At 46.1% G+C, this 17,818-nt stretch overlaps 1 protein-coding gene, 1 long non-coding RNA gene and 1 other non-coding gene across 5 annotated transcripts in view; 1 reads left to right on the top strand and 2 right to left on the bottom strand.

Annotated features, from left to right (window-relative positions):
• Window positions 1-17,818, top strand: part of ST3GAL2 (ST3 beta-galactoside alpha-2,3-sialyltransferase 2) — a 50,666-nt gene that overhangs the window by 10,268 nt on the left and 22,580 nt on the right. The gene's annotated exons all lie outside the window — the stretch shown is intronic.
• Window positions 1,216-15,928, bottom strand: LOC118354716 (uncharacterized). Its single transcript, XR_004815691.2, has 2 exons — window positions 15,646-15,928; window positions 1,216-14,532 (listed from the first exon to the last, which is right to left on the bottom strand). It is a non-coding gene; the product is annotated as an uncharacterized LOC118354716 (long non-coding RNA).
• Window positions 10,018-10,124, bottom strand: LOC112647650 (U6 spliceosomal RNA). Its single transcript, XR_003128402.1, has one exon. It is a non-coding gene; the product is annotated as a U6 spliceosomal RNA (small nuclear RNA).

The raw sequence follows: 17,818 nt of genomic DNA, 5'->3' as shown, positions 1-17,818 counted from the left end.
CATTTGTGAAGATCACTTTGGCCTCCCTGTGGAGAATGCATTGGAAAGGTCTCTAGTAGGTCTGATGCTTTAGCAGTCAATGGGCTCTCTCTGTAGATAAAGGATGGTGAGGTGGATAGACAGAGAAAAGTAGAAAGATGAGAGATCTAGGTGGTAAAAATCAGGTGGACTTGGTACTAGGTTGGCTAAGGGAGGTTGGAGGAAGGAGGGGGTCATAGATGGCCTTCAGGTGTCAGGGTTGGATGGATGATGTCCCTTTCCCAGAAAATAGGAACACAGAAAAAGGATCAAGTTTGGAGGCTTGGAGCATGCATGAGTTTGGTTTGAGGCAGGTTGAGTTTTGAGGTATTTTGGGGTACTTCTAAGGTATGTCATCAAGGGGAAGTAGCATCTAGAAATGAATGGAATAGATGGGTCTGGAATTCAGGGGAATGTCTGACATCATTTGAGACACTAGATATGACTCTTAACAAGTTGAGAAACAGGTTTGGAAGGGGATCCCCCAAAATCTATTGCCAGGTAAGGAAGGGAATCTAGAGTCCTCACTTCCTATTGTATTCCATGGTCAGGGTCATATTCTATTTCCCTGACTGATTGAGTTGATTCAGTCAGGGCCTGGCCAGGCAGTAAAAGGCACAATACCCTTCCCTGCTAAGTCTTCCCTGGGGTTGAGGAACTCTGGCAGTGGACAGTGCTGACCCCAGACCACCCAGGAAAGCTATGCATGTCAGAGCTTCTCTCACCATCTGCATATCTGGGCAATGTCCCTGACTGGAGAAGGACTTGGGTCCTAGCCAGAACTGAGCCACTTCTGGGAATCCCAGGACGACTTCTATTTGTGTGGCCTCTGAGCTGAGTTGACCTATCAAGGATAGGATTTTTTTTTAATTTTTATTTATTTATTTATTTATGATAGTCACAGAGAGAGAGAGAGAGAGAGAGGCAGAGACACAGGCAGAGGGAGAAGCAGGCTCCATGCACCGGGAGCCCGATGTGGGATTTGATCCCGGGTCTCCAGGATCGCGCCCCGGGCCAAAGGCAGGTGCTAAACTGCTGCGCCACCCAGGGATCCCCAAGGATAGGATTTTTTTTTTTTTTTTAAAGATTCCAACTTCTTTTTTTTTTTAATTTTTTATTTATTTATGACAGTCACAGAGAGAGAGAGAGAGAGAGAGGCAGAGACATAGGCAGAGAGAGAAGCAGGCTCCATGCACCGGGAGCCTGACGTGGGATTCGATCCCAGATCTCCAGGATCGTGCCCTGGGCCAAAGGCAGGCGCTAAACCGCTGCGCCGCCACCCAGGGATCCCAAGGATAGGATTTTAAAGGGACAAGTTCAGAGCAGTTCGACATCAGATGGCAAGTTATACAGTAAGTGACTTACCAAAAAAAATTTTTTTTGCTTAAATTCAATTTAGTTAACATACTGTATTATTAGTTTCAGGGGTAGAATTTAGCAATTCATCAGTTGCATATAACACCCAGTGCTCATTGCATTAAGTACCCTCCTTAATGTCCATCACTCAATTCCCCAATTCCCCCCACTCCCACCCTCTCCAGCAACCCTCAGTTTGTTGTGGCTTTTAAAAAATTTCTTTCTTTTTTTTTTTTTTAAAGATTTTATTTATTTATTAATGAGAGACACAGAGAGATAGAGGCAGAGACACAGGCAGAGGGAGAAGCAGGCTCTATGCAGGGAGCCCGATGTGGGACTCGATCCCAAGTCTCCAGGATCAGGCCCTGGGCTGAAGATGGCGCTAAACCTCTGAACCACCCGGGCTGCCCAAAAATTTCTTTTAAATGAAATGGAAGCTGGCCATATATGTGCACAAGATAGTATCCATTGGACTTACTAAATTACAAAGACTAAAAATGCATCTTGAAATGCCCATTGATAAATGGGAATCTGTTGACTTATATGTCTGGCTGCATGCAGGGGAAACGCGGGGCTCAAACAACATCCATCTTCCTCTGCCCTTCTCTCTGGTGATGCCATTCTTGGTAGTCCCCACTGACTTCCTGGCAGGACCCAGCCCTGAACCCAGTACTGTGACTGAGGGCATTTGATGCTCTGGTTGGCCAGGCCTGGGTGACATGGCACAGAAATGGAAATTTGAAGAGAGGTGGCTCCTCAAAGGAAAATAGCAGCAAGCAGTGCAAGGTGTCTTCTTGGACTCAGGAAGATCTTGCAGGAGTTCTGTGGCCTGACTCACATATCAGAAACACCATCGTAGACAAACTAAGGATTCATTGCCATTTATTAATTTACCTTGTTATAAGCTAAATACTGAAGCATAGAATGGAACTTAGAGTCATTTAGTCATTCCATTTACAGATCTGAAGTTGAGACATTTGTCCACTGTCCTCAGATCAGAAGGTAGAAGCACTGAGACCAAAACCCAGCACTGAGACCAAAACTCACTCTTTCCAGTGTGAAGTGGGGTTTTTTTGGTGTTTTCTAGCACCTTTAGCTGCCCATCCACAAGGAGTGATTTATCCCTTGGACTGCAGGTCAAAGAACTGACGCAGGAGGATTATGGCATAGGGTTCATTCTTTGTGGTGGGCCAGGGCCATCTGCATGATGCATAGTGTTATGCAGGGGTCTGTCTGAGATGGGGGAGACACTCACTCTGGTTTTATACTGGTCCCAGTAAACAGAAGAAGCATCAGCCCATCTATGGAGGGCTTCTACCCTAGTGCTGCCTTCATTTGTCCTCTTGGCTTTCCCAACTTTCACCCTCCTCCGTATTGTTTTCTGGTGTAGCCTATATAGGGATGTAGCTCTGGATGGATGGATTAGTTTCAGGAGTAGAATTTAGTGATTCATCAGTTGCATATAACACCCAGAGCTCATTGCATCAAGCACTTTCCAGATTATGTTGGGAAATTCCCCGTTGGGGAGAGTTGTGCCCCTCTGTTTTCTCCCTTGGAAAAGGATACCCAGGACAGCAGTGCTAGTTTTGGGTACAGATAGACAAATAGCACAATTTTTACTTCATTTCCCATCACCTCCAGTTTGTGAAGGAACAGGTATTAGAATAAGCTTGGCAGAGCCAGGAATAAGGTATTATAGAAAGAGCTCAGGGCTTCGAGCTTCCAACTTAGAAAGAGGAGGCTTCAATCAAGTTCAGTTGGACACAGCCTTCTTGCCTTGGGTGGCCTCTGATCCAGAAAGGGAAGGCTGTCCCCATGAGGAGCTTTAGGGTATTTGAAAGCATGAATGATAATTTAACAAAATGCTTGAAGTTCTAGGAGCTTGAGGGCAATTCTCACCAAGTCCTCAGTGCTAAGAGAGTGCAGTGGAGCTTTTCTGAGTTTGGGACAGAATTCGTCTTTTATTTTGACCATTTTCTCACACCACTTCCCTCCTGCCCTTCGATATTTGCTGACAGCCAGTTAGTTCTTCTCTCCCAAACTGTCTGCCGGCCCATACTGACTAGTGTGCTCTGTCTGCCCCTCATGCTCACCTTCCAGAGGCCCCCTAGTCTGCCTGTTTCTGTCCGGGGCTATGTTCCAAGTGTTCACCCAGCCTGGCTCAGACCTCCGTGTTCCTCTGGCTGAGCCCCAGTGTCCACTCTTGTTCCTGCCTCTCTGTTCTCTGTGAGGGTGAAACTCCCTGCTGCCTCGGGTCCATAGTGCAGCTTACCGTCATTGCTTATTTCATCTTGGCAGGGACTGTGTGAGGCAAGTGGGGCAGGCATTATCATGCTCATTTTACAGTTGGAGGACCTGGGGTCTAGAGAGCTATGATCTACCCAAAGATGCAACTCTTGAATAGTGGAGCCACTTCTGGAATTGAGATACTCTGGGTTTAGTCCAGAGTTCATTGTTTAATGTTAACTCATAGGCACACATTGGGGTAGGGATGCCCCAATCTCACCAGGGAAACCAAAAGGCTTGAAAGCAGGCCCTGGGCTCCCCAGATCGCCTCTGCATAGCCTCAGTCCCAAACAAGCACATCACTATGTGACCACAAAATACATAATAAACCAGACAACAGAGATTGTTCCCTGGGGACCATTGTAATGGACACTGGTCTATGGTTTTTTTTTTTTTTTTTTTTTTGGACACTGGTCTATGTATTCCTCCCTTCCACATCACCCCAAAGTTGACAACAGTAATGCGTGTCATGATGGATATCATCTCCGCCAAATCCAGGGGGATGAGTCACTTCTTGAGAATAGGACTGTGGAGGGCTCCTTGCTTCCATACCCCTGACTCCCCTCCCATGGGAGGGAGGGGCAGAGGCAGTGCAAGGGGAAAGCTCCCTTTGCCCCTTCTCATAGCAGTTGATATTGCCACTTTGCAGAGGTGGTGAAGAGCATTACCTAGCAACCTGGAGGATAGTCCTTATCTCAGGGGCCTTGTCTGACATATTATCAACTTGTCAATAAAAAGGAAGATTGCTCAGCCAGAGCAAGGGAGAAATGAAAACAAGTGTTGGGTATGGCGCAGCCCAGAGCTGGGCTCTCCAATTTACTGGCCACTTGCTCTCTGCCTTCTGAAGTAACACATAGAAAACCAGGGGGACAGGATAGGGGTGCTTCCCAAAGCCACCTTCAGGGTTGGTACTGGAAATTACTGAAGGGACCAGGCTGAGCACAGACTCAGGGCCTCTAACTGGAACTTCCAAGGTCTCCGTTGGAAAGGCAACATCCAGAGGACACAGTGACCAAACAAGGGGCCCAATTCTGGCTCCTCCATTCTTTTACTCTGCTTTTCTCTATCTCCACTCCCAGGGAGAGAGGGGACATCATTTCCCTTTAATCTCTCATCCAAGTGTGGCGGCAAACACTCTCTTTGGGTTTCCATTAGCATAGCTGGACCGGCTGACCTTTCTAAACGACATTACTAAGTATAAAGGAAGAACAAAACAAAGCTAAAGATGGGGAATAAAAGCAGCCTGGCTCATAAAGTGTAGTCGGCAGGTTTGTTTTCAGAGTACTCCACTGCTAGAGATACCGACCTCCAGGCTGGCATACCTCTGCATGCCCTTCGGCCACAGTCTCTGGCCTGCTAGTGCTGACCTGTCTCCCTGTCTAAGGCAACCCCTAGGACCCATACTACCATGAATCCTCCCCAAGCTGGACTGCTTCCTGATCAAGTGCTTGGGCCTACTCTCCTCTCTACCCAGGGCTCACTGGCTTTGTCCCTAGGTCCCAGGGGGCTGGGGGATTGGCACCTACATAACATACCTTATAGGAGTTCTGTCTTATTCTAAGTAAGCCTTGTAATAGGACCCATCTCTTGACACAGTACTTATGCCCCAGCTCAGCCCACGGCTGCCATTGAAAGGCTGGTGGTTCTCCAACATCACATCTTGTCAGGAACTGCATAAGTCTCCCCACCTGGTTCCTTCCTCCCCCTGGCCTACAAGAATAGAAGCTGATAAGAAGTGGGCCTGGTCGATGGGAGTTTTTTGGGTGGATTGAGGAAAAGACTGTCTGTGTTTAAAAACAAAAAACAACCCAAGTCATCTAGTCTTGAGGAAGTAGGTAAGAGCCTGGCCACAAAGCTGTTTTCAGCCTGCAGCACTGCCTCTGTGTCCTGCCTGGCACATGAATGGTGCCCAGGAGCCAGGTCTCCACACTCCAAACTGCTGCCTGCCAGCATGCACGATGCTCCCATTTCATACCAAATGTTCAGATAAAGACAAAAAATCAAAAGAACCACCACCTCACAAGGAAATGTGGGGGCAGGATGGATAGAAAAAGAGAGGTTGTCATCAGTACAGCCTCCTGTCCCCACTCTGCTACAGTTGTAGCCCTTTAGAGAAATTTGCCCTGTGCAGAGTAGGCCTCCATGCCTACAGCCCAGGCTGTTACCTTCATGATATTATCTGGTCCCAGAGGTTTTGGCAGACATTCCACCTGGGTGGCTCAGCTAGGCCACAAGAACTGAAAAGCTAAACCAAAGGTCATACTAGCCCAGTGGGGGAGGTATGACATGTTACTGGAGCTGATGACAGAGAGCCTTGCTCTCACCTGTACCTTCATGCATAGTACTAGCCCTCTTTTAGTGAGTGTGCTACTCCTGACTTCCAGCCCCTGGACTGGGAGAGAGAATCCCAGAACTAGAGCTGATGCACTCAGAGAGCATCACTTCTGGACCTGTATATCCCAGAAGCCCTGTCATCATTCTTGAGGTCATAGCTTGTCCTAATCATTAGAGCTTTAGGCTAAGCCTAACCTATTATGCCATCCAGGAAGAACTGGTATCTTCCCTCTGGTTTGCCAAGGACCTGGAATCCTTTTGGGTCGTGTCTTCTGCAATGACTGCATAGACCTATCCTACAGACTTTCTTACCAGTGAAGCAGTAGGGCACCCTGCTTCCTGGACCTCTTTCTTACAGGTTCATAGCCCTGGCAGTTGGCTTATGACCTCTTCCCTGGCATTCTCTCCCCTATCCTCTCACAGAAGATGAGGGAATAGATGCTAGAGTTTTTTGTTTTTGTTTTTTATTTTTTTATTTTTTTAAATTTTTTATTTATTTATTATAGTCACAGAGAGAGAGAGAGGCAGAGACACAGGCAGAGGGAGAAGCAGGCTCCATGCACCCAGAGCCCGACGTGGGATTCGATCCCAGGTCTCCAGGATCTTACCCTGGGCCAAAGGCAGGCGCCAAACCGCTGCGCCACCCAGGGATCCCTGTTTTTTGTTTTTTAAAGATTATATTTATTTATTCATGATAGACGTAGAGAGAAAGAGAGAGGCAGAGACACAGGCAGAGGGAGAAGCAGGCTCCATGCCGGGAGCCCGACGCGACTCGATCCCGGGACTCCAGGATTGCGCCCTGGGCCAAAGGCAGGCGCCAAACCACTGAGACACCCAGGGATCCCCGATGCTAGAGTTTTGAGTGAAGTTCTTTAACTTGGCCTGGGCGAAAGCCTAGCTGGAGTTTTGAACCACAGTGACTGTGGCCTGGAAGCTTTTAGAATAGCTTCTCCCTTCCCTAGTGTACATTGGCAAGACTAGTATGTGCCCTAGCTCATCCCTTCTCCATCATTCCCTGCTGGGGTCTTGAAGGCCTAAGCCTTCTTGTAGGTGACCAACCTTCCTGTGCTTACAGGTAGAGGGAAGGGAGAACCCTATCAGAGTCCCTTGAGATGGTCCAGGCTTCGAAAGGGGCAAGAAAGAACAATGACAGAAAGCAGAAATACCAGTCTTGTTCTTTTCCCCAAAGTGAGGGCAAAAGTGACTAGAAAGTGGTCAAGAATTCTGGTTTTGCTCTCCAAGGGCTGGGAGAAAGAGTGCTGATTGGGAGTTAGGGAGGGAATGCCCTGTCCCTCTCCACCATTTTGTATGACTTACACTCTTTTAGGATAGCATTTGCCCTTTGCCCCCAGCCACTGGAACTTCCTTCTCAGTCGGCTGTCTCCCACCTAGAAATGTTCCAGGAAGCCATCTAGGTTATGGTGGGCCATGTTTTCACTGGCTGATTCCCTGTCATGTGGGTGTGGGTGTAGGGCTCAAGGAGAAGAGGGTTGAAAGTTACCTAGAGAAACCATTTACTTCTCTTCCCTTTTACTCCCCTTGGTAAGGGGAATGGAGTACAAGAAGACACTTTTCTAAACCTTCTCTTAGACCCACTACTCCCCCCACCCCCCTGCCTCTGCAGGGTAGCAGGAGTATGTGTTTGCAGGGAGTCAGTGTTGAGGATAATTGGATTAATCCATATTTCTGAGAAGAGCAAGGAGGGCTCCCTTTGGTTAGAGTGAGTTTGATGAAGAGCATGGTCCTTTTCCATAAGGAAGGCCATAAGTTGAAGATTGTCTCATCTCTTCCTTCTTGGAGCCCTCAGCTCTGCCCTCAACCAGTGCTCTGGCTGGTGGGTATTGCTCTGATATGCCTCTCTAAAGGCTTCTGGAATAGGCTGTGGAAACACAGCACTAGGTCCCACCTCTTTAGAGGGCAAGACCTACAGTTGGGACTTAGAATGCCAGTCTCTGAGGTTATCTGCCCCATGGCATACCCTTGGTAGGGCAGCCCTCCTAGGGGAAGCCTGGGTGGCAGAACAAAGGATCCCTGGGTGGTAGGCAGGCTGGAGGGGCTGAGAAAGTCCTCAAAACAGATGAACTCCATTCTCTGCTCTTTGACAGAGCAAGAGCCACAAAGCTGTAGAGAGAGAGGTTTTGCTAAGGGGCAGTGGAGAGAGGGAGAGGACTGAAGTCCTTTCCATGTCCTTTCCATGCTGTCTGCCACTTCTTGGTGGTGATAAATATTTGTTGAATGAACACATCTTCTGCTTTTCTCTTGAGATTCAAAGCATACCCCAGACATCCAGACAAGTGTAGAAGGAAAAGGAAGCCCCAGCAGCTTTTCTTCGGCTCTTTGGTTATATATCTGTGGCATGACTGAGATCTAAACCATAAACAGTGATGAATAGCCAAGCCACCTGGTATTTGAACATTATCTGTAAAGAGTCAGAGTGGACTATAGGCATCCTAGTCCCCTGTCCCTGGGAGGTGGTACGTCAAGTTTAATTGTCCCAGGGAGGCAGAGTTTGGCAGTAAGATCTAAGCTCCCAGCTTTCCAGACTCCTCTCTGGCTTGCCCTGGGCCACCATTCATTCATCCCACTCCTGCTTCCTCCAAAAGTCCCCAGAGAAACTTAGATTTATTTTTGAATCTCCTACCTTCAGGGCCTTCCACCTGTCTCCTGCCTCTCAGTGTCTGAGGTTTTCAGCCCTACAGAGAAACTCCTTATTAACTTTGTCTTTTCCTGAATCTTGCTTCAGACTGTGGCTAGAGAGCTCATAGACAACTATGGTTGGGACTTGAGGAACTGTTTAGAACCATCTCAGGGTAGGCCTGTGTTCTGTATGGTCTAATGAAGTAGCAGTCAGGAAAGATGTAACAGGCTCTGTGACTCACAAGCTCTACCACAGGATAGACATAGCATTCCTTTCTACGCAGCCTAGGGTAAGGATCAGCCAGGGTGGAGCTGACTATGAGACCTCAAGTCTACACATCACCCCATCTCCCTGGAAGCTGCTGCCTGCCAAAGTAGGGAGAAGGGGGCAGTACCTATGGTTAGCCAGGAGAGGAAGCTCTAAAGCTTCATGGTGCTGGCCCAGGAGAGGCTGGAGTAGGAGTGGGGATGCTGAGAAATCTGAGCCAGGGCTGTGCAGTGGGGGCTATCCTCATGATGTCTACCCAGGGTCATGGGGCTCTAGCCCAGAAGAGTTGCCCAAACTGGGGCTGACTGGTGGCCCTAAACCTACCAACCCAGGTGCACAGGCATTGAGCTAGAAGCTTTATGCCTTTCATCCTTATAGGAACACTTACAGAGACAATATTCTCATTTTACAGAGAAGGACACAGATCAGAGAGGTTAAATGGTTAATAGCTGACAAGTGGTGATGCCATATGTGAGCCTAAGATTTTCCCAGTGCTTTCTTCTTCTGGGAGGCTTGACTGGAAAGGGGCTTTGAGCTGGGGTGAACAGATGAGAGATCTTCCAAGACCTGGCTAGCAAGGACTACGACCAGTAGCCTGCAGTGCCTAGGGGAGTGACTGGAGAGAGTTTCATTTCAGCAGCCCTGGTGTGTCTCTGCTGACAGAAATTTAGGAGTGGGGCACTTAGACCATTTACATACACACCTTTCCCTTTGCCTCTGACTTGTTAAATCTGGTTTGTACTTGAGGCCACATGTTTCTTGGTAGTCCACAAGAAAATGGAGAAAGTTTTCATTTCTAGAATGTCAGGACTGGAAGAGTGGAGGCAGAATAAAATTATCACTTCCATCTGTGTCCTTATATAATGATTTGTAAAATGATTTGATTTGATTATTTTTTAAAGTTTTATTTATTTATTCATAAGAGACACACAGAGAGAGAGGGCAGAGACACAGGCAGAGGGAGAAGCTGGCTCCATGCAGGGAGCCCAATGTGGGACTCGATCCCGGTTCCCCAGGATCATGCCCTGAGCCACCCAGGCGTCCCTGTAAAATGAATTTATTTATTTATTTATTTATTTATTTAACCAGAATGTTTATTTTGACTAATCGTTGAAATAAAAAGTATGGAACGCTTCACGAATTTGCATGTCATCCTTGTGCAGGGGCTATGCTAATCTTCTCTGTATCGTTCCAATTTTAGTTTATGTGCTGCCAAAGCGAGCACTGTAAAATGATTTTAAAGCATATCTTCATTGCTATGACTTCTTCTGATTCTTATAATGCTGAGATATTATATATGGAGATGATACTCAGCTGGACAATTTTTTTTAAAGATTTTATTTATTCATGAGAGACACAGAGAGAGAGGCAGAGACACAGGCAGAGGGAGAAGCAAGCTCTGTGCAGGGAGCCTGACATGGGACTCGATCCTGGGACTCCAGGATCACACCCTGAGTCAAAGACAGATGCTCAACCACTGAGCCACCCAGCTGTCCCAGGGACAAGTATTTTTTTTTATTTTTATTTTTTTTATTTATGATAGTCACACACAGAGAGAGAGAGAGAGAGGCAGAGACACAGGCAGAGGGAGAAGCAGGTTCCATGCACCGGGAGCCCGATGTGGGATTCGATCCCGGGTCTCCAGAATCACACCCTGGGCCAAAGGCAGGTGCCAAACCGCTGCGCCACCCAGGGATCCCCGGACAAGTATTTTTTAATGCCTGTTACATGTAGGCCAGTGCTAGGTCCCAGAGTGATAAAGAAATGATTAATTAAATAATATGGTCTATGCACAGTTTATATTTTGAGTAAAGGAGATGGATATGTATGTATGCGTCTTTTTAGGCTCTGTATAAGATCTTAATAAATATGGGCTAGATTTGGTCTGTGCTCCAAACTAGTTCATAACCCCTAAGAGGATAGGATACAGAGGATAGATGAAGCTTAGGAGGGTGGCCTGGTTTGAGGGTCTCTGAATGCTATGCTAAAGAACTTGACCTTGGCCCTTGTGAGCACCCCATCTCATAGGCTTTTAGATGTAGGAGCCTGATGAGTTTGTTAAATCTGAAGTGCCATATAGACATGCTGAAGAGGCTGTTGAGAATGTAGGTCTAAAACCCAGAGTAGGGACTCCTGGGTAACACAGTGGTTGAACGTCTGCCTTCAGCTCAGGCCATGATCCCTGGTCCAGGGATCGAGTCCCACATTGGGCTTCCTGCAAGTAGCCTCCTCCCTCTGGCAGTGTCTCTGCCTCTCTCTCTGTCTCTCATGAATAAATAAATAAAATCTAAAAAAATAATAATAATAAAACCCAGAGTATACGGGCTAGCAACAGATTTGGAAGAGGATGGGGCAAAGAAGTCAAAAGGGCTGAGGGCAGAACCTTTGGGATGCATTACAAGCTGGAAGAAACAAGGAAGTGTCTAAGTCAAGAAAGTAGATTGCAGTGACTTAGAAGTGAAAGTGGTGGTCAGCAGGAACAAACAGGAGATAGTGAAAAAGAGGGTGGGGGTAGGATTGCTTTCTTCTGATTGTTTAGGAATCTTGGCCTGAAAAGAAAAAGTGGCTTGCTGCCTGCTGACAGCCTAGACTAGAATTTGACTCCTGAATCCACCGCTCTCCTCTTCCTCCATTTGTTTGTTTGTTTATTCAAGTAATCTCTACACCCAAATTGGGGCTCAAACTCATGACCCTGAGATCAAGAGTTGCATGCTCTTCCGACTGAGCCGGCCAGGCACCCCAATCCACTGCTCCTCTGATGTAATTGAAATTGAAGGCTGAGCCTGCCGTAGGCAGGCTAGGGACTCCCAGAGTCAGATGGGCCTTTCATCAAGGGTGTCCTTATAGCCAATATGCATTTCCCCCTGGCCAGATAAAAGACTGCAAAGTGGTCAAGTGGTATGGAAGAGAAGCTGACAACTTGGGTAGCCTTCCCCTGTGAAGCCCTGGTCAGACCACATCTGAAAGATCTTGTTTGCATGTGTGCCTACCCCTGTCTCTACCCCCCAAGGTGGACTGGAATGAAAATGGGGTGGGGATGGGAGAACAGTTTTATTTTGTTTTTAAAGATTTTATTTTATTTTTTATTCATGAGAGACACAGAGAGAGGCAGAGACAGAGGCAGAGGGAGAAGCAGGCTTCCTGCAGGGAGCCCAATGTAGGACTCAATCCCAGGACCTCGCCCTGAGCCAAAGGCAGATGCTCTACCACAGACCCACCCAGGTGCCCTGGGAGAACAGTTTTAATTGGGGCTCTTGATCAGCTTACGCCCGGCTATCTCATTCTGCTTCCTTCAGAGTGCTGGCTGGAGTTCTGTGAATCTCGTTAGAGATGGTTTGATATGCCTTCCCAGGAGACTGGTATTGGCAGGGATCCCCAGTTCCTTGGTACAGATGGTTTAATCCAACTCATCCAGTCAAGATGGCACTATAAATTTATATCTAAACACATAGCAGTAATACACAAAAAGATAAAATTCTAAAAACATAGTCATACACTCCCCCTCCTTCCCCTCACATGAAAAGACAAACATCCCTGTAATGAGAAATGGAGCAGGAACACAAAGAGGAGAGCAGGGCTGAAGCTGAAGGCGTGCTGGTCTCTGAGTCTAGAAGCAGGAACAATCAGTTGGAAATCTGGGGTAACAGAGCTGTAAAGTTCTCCACATTAAACCATGGAATTAGAGGTTGTACACTGCTTGAACCCAGGGGCTGGGAAAGTAGGCTGAAAAAAGTTGCTTGCAACCCTGCCCTGGGGCTATGAGTTTTATAAAGATGCTTACCTAGGGAGAAGAACCTCACATCCTGGACCTAAGCTGAGTAGCTGCTATAAGATTTGATTCTAGCCTAGGAGAGGCAGAGGACATAAGGTGTTGGGAGAGAAAGGTGAAAACCCCTAGACGGGAAGGCAAAAGTAAAATATGAGAGGAGATGAATTTATGCACTAAAGTTTAGAAACATGTGAGGAGGGATCTCTGGGTGGCTCAGCGGTTGGGCGTCTGCCTTTGGCCCAGGGTGTGGCCCTGGAGTCCCAGGATCCAGTCCCGCATCGGGCTCCCTGCATGGAGCCTGCTTCTCTCTCTGCCTGTGTCTCTGCCTCTCTCTGTGTCTCATGAATAAATAAATAAAATCTTAAAAAAAAAAAAAAAAAAAGTGAGGAAAATTAGTGAGAAAAAAGAACCAATAAAAATCAAAGAAAAATTTACCTCAGAAAAAATTAAAATAACAGTTATTAGAAAATGTCTTTTTAATATAATAGATTGAGGATCCTCAAAGAGATAAAGAAACATGAAATCCATTAAAGAAAAGAAAACGAAGTTATGAGACACACCTGGCTGACTCAGTCAGTGGAGTATGTGACTCTTGATCTTGGGGTTGTGAGTTCAACCTCATGTTGGGTGTGGAGCCTACTTAAAAAAAAAAAAAGAAAAGTAAAGTTATGAAAAGAAAAAGAAATAGAAAAATGTCAGTATGAAAAGTACTAAAAATTCTAGCAGTGAAAAATAGTGTCATTCGAATTTGAAACAATAGATTAGAACTCTAGCCTAGACACACAGAATCCCACGAATTGGAAGCTGACATTGAGGATTCCATCCAGAAGGCCGCACAGACATGGAGAACAGATTGACAGGCTTTAGCATGCATCTAATAGGAATTCCAGATATGAGTCAAGAAAATGGCAAAGAATTAATATTTGAAGAGAGAATGGTTGAGAATTCCAGAATTGAAGAAACAGCGTGAATACTGAACAATAAATAGATATCTAGGCACTATGAAGTGAAGTGGCAGGCAAGAATAAAGAGAAAATATTAAAAACTACCAGAGAAAACCAAGAATTCAAAGGAATGACCATTAGACTGACATACATCTCATCAATGCAAATGCCAGAAGATGATAGGGGTATCTTAGGGAAGCTAGAACTCTCCACCCACTATCATTCAAGAATGAGGTGAAATAAAGACATACTAAGGCAATTTTATCACCTTTAGACCTTTGCTAAAAGATATACTAAAGGTATGCTTTATTAAGAAGAAAAGTAAACCCAGGGAAAGGAGCTTATTGCTAGCACCATCCTGAGCACAGAAATTGACACATTATGTTGATAAATTTAATTAACTGTAGGACAATATATCAGGATACTTTCTGCTATAAGTAACAGAATAACCCACAGTGACTTAAAATGTGTGTGTATATATATGTATATTTCTTTTATAATGAAAAATATGGAGGTAGGGAATTCCAGGGTTGAGACAGTGGTCCAGCACTGACAGGAAGGACCCTGGATCATTCATTCCATCTTCCTCCTCTGCCATCCTCAGAGTGTAAGATCTCTCTCCTCATGGTGTTGAGATGACTGCTGCAGCTCCAGGTGTCATATCATTTCCCATAACATCCCACGCAGGAAGACAAAGAGATGCTAGCTGAAAGGAAGCTTTTGAATGTGCCTCTCATTCAGGAAGGATAATCTTTCCAAGAAAGCCCCTGCAGACCTCTCCTTATGTCTCATTGGCCTGAGCTGGTCCATCCTCAGACTAATTCCAGATGAAAGAGAGTAGGCTTACTATGGTTGGCTTTGACCAGCCTCACCTCCTCTCCTGGGACTGGCTCCATTGTTTCCTGAGCAAAATCAGGATTCTGTTGACAAGAAAATAAAAGGGGGAGTAGCTGCTGATAGGCAATCAACAGTGTATGCCACAGATGGCAAAACACACACAGATCCAGTGTCTGATTTGCTTTTCAATTAAAGAAAAAAAGAAAAACAAATTGTTGACCACACTGCCAGGGAAGAATAATAAGGTAGAATGAAGTAGGGAAATTCATTGTTAAATCACATCAAGTTGCTGCCTTGTTCAAGGGAATAGTGCTGCTGAAAACTTGGAGATTTCATTAAAAAAAAAAATGAAAAAAAAAAACATGTATAGGGACACCTGGGTGGCTCAGCAGTTGAGTGTCTGCCTTTGACTCAGGGCGTGATCCTGGGGTTCTGGGATCGAGTCCCACATCAGGCTCCCTACGGGAAGCTTGCTTTTCCCTCTGCCTTGTCTCTGCCTCTCTCTGTCTCTCATGAATAAATAAATAAAATCTTTTTTTAAAAAAATGTATATGCTAGTAATTTAAGATAACCACTAAAAAAAAGAGAAAATTTCCAAGCCAGGAAGAAAAAGAATGGTGGGATCAGGGATAGCATAGCGTGTCAGTCCAACAGAAGGACTAAAGGGAAAGAAAAAAACGACTAAAGGAATAGTAAAGAGAAAACAAAATAAGGTAATAGGAGAAGTCCAAATGCATAAGTGTAATGGATTAAATGCATGTTAAAAAAAAAAAAAAAAAAAAAAACTATCTCATTGGCTAAAAAAGCCAGTAAGTAATCTGGAGCGTGGAGAGACCTGTCAGACTTGGGGACTTATCAGGCCTTTGTCACCAAGCGGTTCTGTTCTTTAAATAACTTTCTGTTCTTTGCCTCATATTTCCTCTTATCTTCCCAAATGTTTTTCTCTGACTATATCTGCCTCCCTCTTTGGATAACATTGTTTTTCTAGATTTTGCTTCCTACCTTAGTATGAATGTGTATAGCATATTCCTGGACTTTTCCCCTATGAGAATGAACTACACTTGGACCCCTTGAGTGTGGAGTAGAGCTTGGCCAGAGTGAAGCAGGGAGTTGACTAAGGAATACCACATCCCAGTGCACCCCCTCTTCCCCCACACCATCCCCCAGAGCCCGGCATTCTTGCCCTGAGAGCCTACCTTGTAAGGTGCAACACTGATCCTGTCATAGCGAAGACTGACAGGTTATTTTTCTAGGACTTAATTGGAAGTTAGCCAGAGTGATGACCATGGGCTTTGTTTGCTCTTTCCCAACTGCTAATCCTGAGCAGCAGCAGCTACAGCAGAAGTACCAGAGCTGAGGGCTCAGAGTGGATGTGAAGTCAAGGAAGGGAGGCACTCGAGAGGCAGCGGCTGCCTGAGGGTGTATTACTAGGGCGCCAGGAGGGCCTGAGTCACTAGGAGAACTGTGATGGGTCTGTGCCAGGAGCTGGTGCCAGGATGTTGCAATGAGATGACTTCACTTAGCCTATCGTGCCGAGGTAAAGCAACCAGTTCTCAGGCACATCAAGAGAATGCCTCACTTGGTTTGAGATGTGTGTGAGGGAGGGACTATCTCTTCCTCAGGTCTCTTCCTCATGGTGGTGACTGGACCTCCAGGACACCTTCTGCCAGGATAAGCTGTTGCTACACCCAGGACACAGGGAGTTTGCTGGGTCACTAGGTTGGCAGGGATCTGGGAGCATAAAGAACCCTTCAGTTGTTGTACCCCAGTGAATAGGAAGAGCCACTCTAGTAGCCAGGGGGTGCTTGTGACAAGAGCACTGGCCATCAGGCCTGGAGTGACATTAAAGCTCTGTCACTTACCGCCTGGCTGACCTTGTTCAGTTAGTCTTGGGATTTTTGTGAATACTAAATGAGAGGCTATGCCCCCAAATGCTCAGAAATGCATACAACATCATGCAATGTGAGTAATCTGTGGTTTGATGCCTTTACGTTGAGGCTCTGGGACGTATCCTCAGGCTGTGTGTCAGTGGGTGGAAAGAGGGCACTTTGTCAGCATCTTGCTTTTTTTTTTTTTTCCTTTCTCCCCACCCCTTCCAGATTCAAGCTTCCCCTTCCCCCCATCCTCCGAGCCTTATTTTGACATTTCTTTTCTCTGCCTGCCAAGAAGATTGTGTTCAGCTGTGCTGCTCTGAGGCTGTGCTATCCTGTGCTTCATTAGGTTAATTCGGTGGCTTGTCTCCTGGGAACTGACCAAAGAAAGGCTCTAAAACCACCCTACCCTCCAAAAGCCAGTCCCTCTGTTCTCCTTTTGGGCCAGCCTTTGCTGCTTGATCCCATAGGACTGTTTTTCCTCTTCTCTATCCGTGAGCTAAAGGCCCCCTTTAGTTTCCATTGGTTGCTCAAGCATGCATCCTTTGATTGGTAGAAAGCACTAGGGGAGAGAAACCCATCCATTGTTCAAGGCCCTTGCTGCCCCTGACCTTCTGAATTCTGATCACCAGTTCCCTGCTCAGCTCAGCATCTCAAGCTTAGCCAGCCCTACAGGGGACATGTATTGTTGAATGGTCTCACCAAATTTGCTAAATTTGTGACCACAATCCAGTCAGAGGACCACAGCATTGCTCTGCTACCTACCAAATTTCCCATGTGACTTCCCTGGTCTCTTAGAGGACTGTTTCACATCTGGTCTCTGTCAATATCCAACCCCAGCAATAAAGAGACCCTCTTCATTTCCTATTACCATATCACTCCCTGTCTCTGTGCCTCATGCTCTGCTTTGCCTCCAGTTTCTCAGGTAGACCTTTTCCATGTAGGCACCAGCTTCCATCCCTTCTTACTACTCATGGATTTTGCTGTGGTTTTTTTAAAAGATTTTATTTATTTATTCATGAGAGATAGAAAGGCAGAGACATAGGCAGAGGGAGAAGCAGGCTCCTCACAGGGAGCCTGATGTGGGACTCCATCCCAGGACCAGGATCACACCCTGAGCCAAAGGCAGACGCTCAACCGCTGAGCCACCCAGGCATCCCAAGGATTTTGCTTTTTGACTGTCCTGTCTTTTTCCTGCAGCATTAACTTTTCCTTCTACCAGCACACAAACATTCTGCAATATCTCCCAACTTAACATTCTACTTTATCCCATTCCTTTTTTGGGTAACATTTATTGAGTTATAATTCACATACCATACAGTTCACCCATTTCAAGTGTACAATTCAGTGGGTTTTAGTCTATTCACATGATTATGCAACCATACCACAAACAATTTTAGAACATTTCATCACCTAGAAGGCAACACCAAACCCAATAGCAGCACTCCCCATCCATCTCCCCACAACTCCCTGCCCTAGGCAACCATTATCTGCCTTA

The sequence above is a fragment of the Canis lupus genome, chromosome 5 (genome assembly GCF_003254725.2).
Source record: "Canis lupus dingo isolate Sandy chromosome 5, ASM325472v2, whole genome shotgun sequence".
Classification (NCBI taxonomy): Eukaryota; Metazoa; Chordata; class Mammalia; order Carnivora; family Canidae; genus Canis; species Canis lupus.
This window is presented reverse-complemented; position numbering and strand designations above follow the sequence as displayed.